Below are 11,357 nucleotides of genomic sequence, written 5' to 3'. Positions count from 1 at the left end.
ATCACCTTGTGGCTCCATGAGAGCCACTGTCAAGCTATTGACATTAAAAGAAGCGCTTGTTGGGAGGCAACCCAATTTTATTCATCTAATTTTATTTTATTTTGTTTCTTTGTTATTTTTGTGTTTTATTAGGTACATGATCATGAGGAGTCACGAAAAAATCAAAAAAATTAAAAACAGAGTCAAAAACAGAAGAAAAAAATTTTTTCACCCTGGAGGACGCACGGGCTGGCGTTCAGCGCCCAGAAGGAGCATCTGGCTGGCGTTCAACGCCAGAACAGAGCATCTTTCTGGCGTTGAACGCCCAAAACAAGCAACAACCCGGCGTTAAACGCCAGGTTGCGCACACAGAGGACAATCTGGCGCTGAACGCCAGAAACAAGCATGAAACTGGCGTTCAACGCCAGAAACATGCATAACATGGGCGTTTAACGCCCAGCACGTGCATCAATGGGCGTTTAAACGCCAGAATGATGCATGAAGGCATGTTACATGCCTATATGGTGAAGGAATGGTATTTGTTTTCACCTCAGGATCTGTGGACCCCACAGGATCCCCACTACAGGATCTGTGGACCCCACAGGATCCCCACTACAGGATCTGTGGACCCCACAGGATCCCCACCTACCACATTTCTTTTAATCCTAATCACACTCTTCTAATCCAAATCTCATTCTCAATGTCACACTTCCCAAAAACCTTCACCTATCACCTCAATTCCTCTTCCCAATTACCCCATTCACCATTCACATCATCCCCTCTTTCCCATACACCCCACCTACCCCCACTACTTTCAAATTCAATTTCCCACCCTTTCCCACCCAATATGGCCGAACCTATACCCTCCCCTCTCCCTATAAATACCCTTCTTTTCTTTTACATTTTCACACAACTCAAACCCACATTCTCCCACATAGCCGAACCCTCTCTTCTCCTTCTCTACCATATTTTCTTCTTCTTCTTCTACTCTTCTTTTCTTTTTGCTTGGGGACAAGCAAATTTTAAGTTTGGTGTGGTAAAAAGCCTAAGCTTTTTGTTTTTCATTCACCATCAATGGCACCCAAGACCGGAGTTTCCTCAAGAAAAGGAAAAGGGAAGGCAAAAGCTTCCACATCCGAGTCATGGGAGAAGGAGAGATTTATCTCCAAAAGCCATCAAGACCACTTCTATGATGTTGTGGCAAAGAAGAAGGTGATCCCTGAGGTCCCTTTCAAGCTCAAAAAGAATGAGTATCCGGAAATCCGACATGAAATCCAAAGAAGAGGTTGGGAAGTCTTAGCCAACCCCATGCAACAAGTCGGATTATTGATGGTTCAAGAGTTCTATGCTAATGCATGGATCACTAGGAACCATGACCAAGGTATGAACCCAAGCCCAAAGAATTATCTCACAATGGTTAGGGGGAAATACTTGGATTTCATTCCGGAAAATGTGAGGTTGGCGTTTCACTCACCCATGATGCAAGGTGATGAACGCCCCTACACAAGAAGGGTCAACTTTAACCAAAGGTTGGACCAAGTCCTTATGGACATATGTGTGGAAGGCGCCCAATGGAGAGTAGACTCCAAGGGCAAGCCAGTCCAACTAAGAAGACTGGACCTCAAGCCTGTAGCTAGAGGATGGTTGGAGTTCATTCAAAGATCCATCATCCCTACAAGCAACCGATCTGAAGTTACTGTGGATCGGGCCATCATGGTTCATAGCATCATGATTGGTGAAGAAGTAGAGGTTCATGAAGTCATAGCCAATGAACTCTACAAAATAGCTGACAAGCCTTCATACATGGCACGGCTAGCATTCCCTCACCTCATATGCCATCTATGTTATTCAGCTGGAGTTATCATAGATGGAGATGTCTCCATTGAAGAAGACAAGCCCATTACCAAGAAAAAGATGGAGCAAACAAGGGAAGCTCCTCACGGCCTCCAAGAAGAACATGAGGAAGTGCATCATCAACAAATGCCTCAAGGAATGCACTTCCCTCCCAACAACTATTGGGAGCAACTCAACACCTCCTTAGAGGATTTGAGCCATAATGTTGAACAACTATGGGTGGAACATCATGAGCACTCCATCATTCTCCAAGAAATAAGAGAAGATCAAAGAGCAATGAGGGAGGAGCAACAAAGGCAAGGAAGGGACATAGAAGAGTTGAAGAACATCATTGGTCCTTCAAGAAGAAGACGCCACTAAGGTGGATTCATTCCTTGTTCTTTATTTCTTTCTGTTTTCGGTTTTTAATGCTATGTTTATTTATGTTTTTGTGTCTCTACTTCATGATCATTAGTATGTAAACCATGCCTTAAAGCTATGAAATAAAATCCATTAGTCCTTCACCTCTCTTAAAAGAAAAATGTTTTAATTCAAAAGAACAAGAAGTGCATAATTTTCGAAATTATTAGTGAATTTAGTTTAATTATATTGATGTGGTGACAATGCTTTTGTTTTCTGAATGAATGAATGAACAGTGCATATGTCTTTTGATCTTGTTGTTTATGAGTGTTTAAAATTGTTGGTTCTTGAAAGAATGATGAACAAAGAGAAATGTTATTGATGATCTGAAAAACATCATGAAATTGATTCTTGAAGCAAGAAAAAGCAGTGAAAAAGAAAGCTTGCGAAAAAAAAAAAAAAAAAAAGAAGGAGCAGTAGAAAAAGCCAATAGCCCTTAAAACCAAAAGGCAAGGGTAAAAAGGATCCAAGGCTTTGAGCATCAATGGATAGGAGGGCCCAAGGAAATAAAATCCAGGCCTAAGCGGCTAAATCAAGCTGTCCCTAACCATGTGCTTGTGTCATGAAGGTCCAAGTGAAAAGCTTGAGACTGAGTGGTTAAAGTCGTGATCCAAAGCAAAAGAGTGTGCTTAAGAGCTCTAGACACCACTAACTGGGGACTTTAGCAAAGCTAAGTCACAATCTGAAAAGGTTCACCCAGTTATGTGTCTGTGGCATTTGTGTATCCGGTGGTAATACTGGAAGACAAAGTGCTTAGGGCCACAGCCAAGACTCATAAGTAGCTGTGTTCAAGAATCAACATGCTTAACTAAGAAAGTCAATAACACTATCCCAAATTCTAAGTTCCCCCAGAGACGCCAATACCTCTAAACTACAAAGGAAAAAGTGAGATGCCAAAACTGTTCAGAAGCAAAAAGCTACAAGTCCCGCTCATGTAATTAAATTAATATTCATTGATATTTTGGACTTTATAGTATACTCTCTTCTTTTTATCCTAGTTGATTTTCAGTTGCTTGGGGACAAGCAACAATTTAAGTTTGGTGTTGTGATGAGCGGATAATTTATACGCTTTTTGGCATTGTTTTTATATAGTTTTTAGTAAGTTTGAGCTACTTTTAGGGATGTTTTCCTTAGTTTTTATGTTAAATTCACATTTCTGGACTTTACTATGAGTTTGTGTGTTTTTCTGTGATTTCAGGTAAATTCTGACTGAAATTGAGGGATTTGAGCAAAACTCTGAAAAAGGCTGACAAAAGGACTGCTGATGCTGTTGGATTCTGACCTCCCTGCACTCGAAATGGATTTTCTGGAGCTACAGAACTCCAAATGGCGCGCTCTCAACGGCGTTGGAAAGTAGACATCCAGGGCTTTCCAGCAATATATAATAGTCCATACTTTATTCGAATATTGACGACGTAACTTGGCGTTAAACGCCAAGTTCATGCTGCTGTCTGGAGTAAAACGCCAGAAAAACGTCATGATTCGAAGTTAAACGCCCAAAACACGTCATAACCTGAAGTTTGACGCCAAGAAATGCCTCTACACGTGGATTGATCAAGCTCAGCCCAAGCACACACCAAGTGGGCCCCGGAAGTGGATTTATGCATCAATTACTTACTCATGTAAACCCTAGTAGCTAGTCTAGTATATATAGGACACTTATCTATTGTATTAGACATCTTTGGTCTCAGTTTTATTTTATTCTTCATCTTAGGAGATCATTGATCACGTTTAGGGAGCTGGCCATTCGGCCATGCCTGGACCTCTTTCACTTATGTATTTTCAACGGTGGAGTTTCTGCACACCATAGATTAAGGGTGTGGAGCTCTGCTGTACCTCAAAGATTAATGAAGTTCTATTTTCTTTTATTCAATTCTCTATCTTATTCTTATTCCAAGATATTCATTCGTACCCAAGAACATGATGAATGTGATGAGCTAATAACTCTCATCATCATTCTCACTCATGAACGCGCGTGATTGACAACCACTTCCGTTCTACATGCAACAAGGCTTGAATGTGTATCTCTTAGATTCCCCAACAGAATCTTCGTGGTATAAGCTAGATAGATGGCGGCATTTGTCTGGATCCGGAAAGTCCAACCTTGTCTGTGGTGTTCCGAGTAGGATCCTGGGAATCCGGAAAGTCTCACCTTGTCTGTGGTATTCCGAGTAGGATTCCGTTCATGAATGACTGTGACGTGCTTCAAACTTTAACCTGCTGGGCGTTGGTGACAAACGCAAAAGAGGGATTCTATTCCAGTAGGAGCGGGAACCAACCGGTGATTGGCCGTACTGTGACAGAGTGCGTGCATTAGCTTTCACTGCGAGGATGGGATGTAGCTATCAACCATGGGTGATGCCTCCAGACTGGTTAGCTGTGCGAGTGACAGCCGCACAGGTTATTTCCCCGAGAGGAATGAAAGTAGCCACAGCTGATAGTGAACCCCTATACAAAGCTTGCCATGGAAAGGAGTAAGAAGGATTGAGTAGAAGGAATAGGAGAGCAGGCGTCCGAGAGCTCTGCAGCACCTCCATTCCGCTTATCTGAAATTCCTACCAATGAATCTACATAAGTATCTCTATCCTTTTATTATTCCTTTTTATTTAACAATCCAATTATCACTATTACCCTTTAATCTGCCTAACTGAGATTTGCAAGGTGACCATAGCTTGCTTCATACCAACAATCTCTGTGGATTCGACCCTTACTCACGTAAGGTTATTACTTGGACGACCCAGTACACTTGCTGGTTAGTTGAACGGAGTTGTGAATTCCAATAAAGAAAACCTCACACAGGTGCTGCCCCTTAGAAGCCTTCATCTCAAAATAAACAGTGTCCTAAGGGTATATTCATACTAAAGCTCAAAAGATAGATTCCATACAAACTTAAGGATGTTGAATCACAATTTCGTCCACCAAGAAGTCTCTAACAACTTTGGCAAGGTGATTTGCAACTCCATTCCCTTGAGTTCTTCCTTGACAACTTTCACCTCTTTGCAAGCTCCTTCAATATCAACCTCTTTCTCTTGGTAGCTTTCTTCCAATTCGATCTCTTCTTCATTGTTCACCAAGGGCATAGGAGGTTGTACTTTTTCTTCTTTAATCTCCATGTCAAGTCAATGGGAGAGGATTCAAATGTAGATAAGAATTCATCAATGATTGAATCCATCTCTTGATCATCCCTTTCAAAGTCTTCAACCATGATATGCCTTGGAGGTTGTACACCCTCATCAACATCAATTGCAAACATCTTAGAAAGAGGCTCTATGACTTGAGTTTCCCATGGAGGTTCTGCATCTCCTAAGTCTTGAACCACTTCTTCCTCTTCAATGGCAGGCATAGCTTCTTCCAATTGTTTCAATACAAAATCGTGTTGCTCACTGTCCACCGGAGTTTCTAACTTCTCCTTCATGCCACGTTCTTCAGTAGATTCTCCATATGAAGCCATGGGGGTTCCTTGAATGTCCAAACGTTGGGAATGTAATCAATTTATCGCTTGATCCAGTTGGCGAAGGGTTGCATGAGGTTTTTCCACTGTTTCCTTGAGACGATTCCTTTATTCTTGTTGCGCTCAGCTATCATAAGTAGGATCATAGTGCTCTTGGATTGATGGATATGGAAATGGTGAATATTGAGGTGGTGGTTCTTGGGAGTAATTAGGTTGGAATTGGGGTGGTTCTATATCTGGTTCATATGGCTCATAAGGTGGTTGGTATGGTGGTTGAGGGTTAGGGTCATATAGAGGTGAATGGCGAAAAAAGGCTTGTGAGTATGGTGGTCCAAAGTCATGTTGAGGGGGGGTTCATAGGCATATGGTAGTGGTTGTTGATAATCAAAAGAGTGCTCACCATAGCCATTGCCTTGATATGCATCACAGAATGGTTGTTGATAGTCCATTGGAGGTGGTTGTTGCCATGAGGGTTGATTAAATCCTTGTGGCTCTTCCCATCTTTGATTGTTCCATCCTTGATGCATGTTCTCATTGTAATCTCCTCTTCCTGCAACATAATTATAACCAGACTCATAGCCAAAGGGGTGAGAGTTCATAGTAGTGAGAGAAAATAAAAACAAAAATTAATAAGAAAGAAAATATTTACAATAACCAATAATAAGGCACACGTTTGCAATTCCCCGGCAACGGCGCCATTTTGACAATCAGATTTCTATCGATAAAGAAATTGACAAATATAATCGCGTTGTAAGTATAGTTTCTAAACCAACAAAAATCCTTTCGTACAAAAGTTTTGGTTGTCACAAGTAACAAAACCCAATAAAATTTATAAACCGAAGTATTTAAACCTCTGATCGTCTTCTCAAGGAATTGCAAGGAAGTATGATTTATTATTGGTTATGGAAAAAGGTATATTTTTTGGTTTTTGAAATAGGGAACAGGTAATTTAAATGGCAAGGAAAATAAATTAATAATTAGAAAAGCTCTCGGCAAGGTATGAGAATTGGAAGTCCTATCCTAGTTATCCTTATCAATTGTGATGAGAATTGGCTTTTGCTCCCACTTAGTCAACCTCTAACTACGAAGGTAAGTCAGATGGATAAATCAATATGAATCCTCAAATCCTAGTCTTTCCCTTGGAAAGGCTAGAGTTAGTGAAATCCAAATTAATTAGCAAGGAATTCCAATTTTTAGTCAACACCTCGAATTTGATAACTCAAGCGTCACCAATTACTTAACCAAAGCCAAAAGGGAAAATTCTAAATTAAATTGAAAAAATCATAAATAGAATAAAGCAATCATAAATATGAAATACCTCAAATTATATTAAATAGAAAATCAATCTAAACATAAAGAGTTCATAAACCAAATTGAGAAAATAAATAAAAAGAACATTGAACCTGGAAATTGAGAAGAAGAAATCCTAAATCCTTTAAGAGGAATCCTAATCCTAAATCCTAAGGGAGAGGAGAGAGGCTCTCTCTCTAAAAACTACATCTAAAAACCTAAAATTATGAATTATCAGCTTATGCTCCGTATGAATTGAGTCTCTGCATGTTTCCTGACTTTATTCTGTGTTTCTGGGCCGAAAACTGGGTCAAAACGCGGCCCAAAATCGTACCCAGCATTTCCTAAATTTTTTGCAGATCGCGCATGTCACACGTACGCGTCGGTCACGCGTACGCGTCGTTTGACGATTTTTCTCTCCATGCGTACGCGTCAGGCACGCGCTCGCGTCGTTTGCGTGAACTCCAATCCACGCATACACGTCAAGCACACGTACGCGTCGCTGTGATTTTGTCCAAATCGCGCGCACACGTCAGCCATGCGTGCACGTCACTGTTCGCTGGTTGTCTCCTTTATTTCTTGTGCTCCTTCCCTTTTTGCAAGCTTTCTCTCCATTCTCTAAGCCATTCCTGCCCTATGAAGCCTGAAACACTTAACACACGGATTACGACACCGAATGGTATAAAGAAAAATTAAAATACACAATAAAAAGATCTCTAGGAAGCAGGTTTTCAACCATGGAATAAGTTTGGGAAGGAATTGTAAAATCATGCAAATTATATGAATAAGTGGGCAAGAATTTGATAAAAACCACTCAATGAAACACAATATAAACCATAAAATAGTGGTTTATCAAATACCACAGACAAGGTTTAGACTTTTTGGATCTCAGGAATGCTGCCAATTGATTCTAGCTTATACCACGAAGACTCTGGTTTCACGGAATTGAATACTCTGTTGTCAGGAGAGGCAGTCAAACTCGTGAACTAGGAACCCAAGAGATATACATTCAATCTAAGGTAGAACGGAAGTGATTGTCAAGCACGCGTTCATAGGTTGAGAATGGTGATGAGTGTCACGGATCATCACATTCATCATGTTGAAGTGCGAATGAATATCTTAGAATAGAAACAAGCATGATTGAATAGAAAACAGACATAATTGCATTAATTCATCGAGACACAGTAGAGCTCCTCACCCCCAACCATGGGGTTTAGAGACTCATGCCGTCAAAGATACAAATTCAGATCTAAAAGTGTCATGAGGTCCAAAATAAATCTCTAAAAGTAGTTTTTATACTCAACTAGTGACCTAGGTTTATAGAAAATGAGTAAACTAAGGTAGATAGTGTAGAAATCCACTTCCGGGGCCCACTTGGTGTGTGTTGGGGATGAGCATTAAAGCTTTCACGTGCATAGGCTATTCCTGGAGTTAAACGCCAAGTTGTAACCTGTTTCTGGCGTTTGACTCTAGCTTGTAACCTGTTTCTGGCGTTTAAGGCCAGAATAGGGCAGAAGGCTGGCGTTGAACGCCAGTTTGCATCGTCTAAACTCGGGCAAAGTATGAACTATTATATATTACTGGAAAGCCCTGGATGTCTACTTTCCAACGCAATTGATAGCGCATCATTTGAACTTCTGTAGCTCCAAAAATTCCATTTCGAGTGCAGGGAGGTCAGAATCCAACAGCATCTGCAGTCTTTTTTCAACATCTGAATCAGATTTTTGCTCAGGTCTCTCAATTTCAGCCAGAAAATACCTGAAATTACAGAAAAATACACAAACTCATAGCAAAGTCTAGAAATGTGATTTTTGCATAAAAACTAATGAAAATATACTAAAAAGTAGCTAGATCCTACTAAAAACTATATGAAAATACCCCCAAAAAATGTATAAAATATCCGCTCATCACAACACCAAACTTAAACTGTTGTTTGTCCCCAAGCAACTAGATAAACAAAATAGGATAGCACGAAGATCAAGAGGTAATCTCAGAGTTTTACATGAGGCTCAATTCTAATTAGATGAGCGGGACTAGTAGCTTTTTACTTCTGAACAGTTTTGGCATCTCACTTCATCCCTTGAAGTTTAGAATGATTGGCATCCATAGGAACTCAGAATTCAGATAGTGTTATTGATTCTCTTAGTTTAGTATGTTGATTCTTGAACACAGCTACTTTATGAGTCTTGGCCGTGGCCCTAAGCACTTTGCCTTCCAGTATTACCACCGGATACATAAATGCCACAGACACATAACTGGGTGAATCTTTTCAGATTGTGACTCAGCTTTGCTAAAGTCCCCAATTATAGGTATCCAGAGTTCTTAAGCACACTCTTTGGATTACGACTTTAACCACTCAGTCTCAAGCTTTTCACTTAGACCTGCATGCCACAAGCACATGGTTAGGGACAGCTTGATTCAGCCGCTTAGGCCAGGATTTTATTCCTTTGGCCCTCCTATCCCTTAATGCTCAAAGCCTTGAATTCTTTTTACCCTTGCCTTTTGGTTTAAAGGGTTATTGGCTTTTTCTACTTGCTTTTCTTTTTCTTTTTTTCTTTTGTGCCAAATTTATTATATTTTTTTCACTGCTTTTTCTTGCTTCAAGAATCAATTTTATGATTTTTTTAGATTATCAATAACATTTCTCTTTTTCATCATTCTTTCAAGAGTCAACAGTTTTAACATTCATAAACAACAAGATAAAAAATATGCACTGTTCAAGCATTCTTTCAGAAAACAAAAAGTGTTGCCACCACATATAAATAATTTGAATTTTTCTTATTAAGAACTCGAAAAAGTTGCCTCCTTATTTTAAAAATATCTGCTATTTTGTTCATGTTTAATGATGATGAGAAAAATAAATTATAGCTTACTTGGAGATGATAAAAATAAAAATAAAAATACTAACTACTACTACTCATATGACTCCTAAAATAGATCTCTAATAGAAGAAGTTATCACAGAGTTAAGATTAGGACTCAAGAACCTCTATTTTGGGAGATGGATGCTCCTTCAATCTGTGGGGTGTCTGGTCCTTCAAGAGACAGCTTCTGGCGCTTCAGCTCCTGTAGCTCACGCCCTTGCTTCTCCTGTTCCTTAAGCAGTTTGCAAAGCATGCTATTTTGATTCTGCTGTTCTTCCTTAAGTTGATCCATAGCTTCTTGCAGCTTGATGACAGATGCTTCTAGGCGGGTCCAGTAGTCAATCTGAGGGATTTCTGGGAGGAACTCCTGCGCCCTCCTCTTGATGGAGTTATTTTGCACTTGTTGTCCTTCCATTGACTTTTTTTGTGATTGGCTGGTCGACTGAGATATACTCATCTACTCCCATCTTTACCCCAGCATCTTTACATAGCAGAGAAATCAAGCTTGGGTAGGCCAATTTGGCTTCAGTGGAGTTCTTGTTTGCAATTGTGTAAAGCTCACAAAAAATCAGATGATGAACCTCCACTTCGTTTTCCAGCATAATGCAATGGACCATCACTGCTCTTTTGATAGTGACCTCAGAGCGGTTGCTGGTGGACAGTATGGAACACCCAATGAAATCCAGCCAGCCTCTAACAACTGGTTTGAGATCCCCTCTCTTGAGTTGATTTGGGACACCCTTTGTGTTGGTTATCCACTTGGCTCCAGGGATGCATATGTGATAAATCCCATTTGTAGGGTTTATCTTGTCCTTGATTTAGGGGATTTTATAACCTTTCACCCACATTTATTCAATGAAATAGCATGGTTTTATAACTTCTCCCTTAATTGTGCTTAAGAGTGAAAACATGCTTTTTAGGTCTTAAAATAGCTAAATTTAATTCTCCTTGATTCCATTATATACCTTGATATGTTTGCTAAGTGATTTTAGATTTAGGAGGCAAGGATTGGACTAAGGGAATGAAGAAAAAAGCATGTAGAAATGGAGAACTCATGAAGAAAGGTAGGAATCGCAAAAGCTGTCAAGCCGACCTCTTCGCACTTAATCGACCATAACTTGAGCTACAGAGGTCCAAATGATGCGGTTTCAGTTGGGTTGGAAAGCTAACATCCGGGGCTTCAAAATGATATAAGATTTGTCATAGTTGCATCACACATAAGGGTGCGCACGCGCACGGTACGCGGACACGCCGATGGTGGCACATGATCCACTTAATGCAACTCGTGGCCATCGATTTTAGAAGCATTGTGGGCCCAATCCAACTCATTTCTGATGCTATTTAAGCCAAGGATTGAAGAGGGATGAACAAGTTAGTTACCATTAGTTTAGTTTAGCTTAGTTTTGGAGGAAAAGTTAGTTTTAGAGAGAGAAGCTCTCACTTCTCTCTAGAATTAGGATTAGGATTAGGTTTAGTTCTTAGATCTAGATTTTAATTCATCTTCTTCTACTTCTATCTTCT

The sequence above is a fragment of the Arachis stenosperma genome, chromosome 1 (assembly GCF_014773155.1).
Source record: "Arachis stenosperma cultivar V10309 chromosome 1, arast.V10309.gnm1.PFL2, whole genome shotgun sequence".
NCBI classification, from domain to species: domain Eukaryota; kingdom Viridiplantae; phylum Streptophyta; class Magnoliopsida; order Fabales; family Fabaceae; genus Arachis; species Arachis stenosperma.
The sequence above is the reverse complement of the archived record's forward strand: the minus strand, read 5'-3'. Positions refer to the sequence as shown.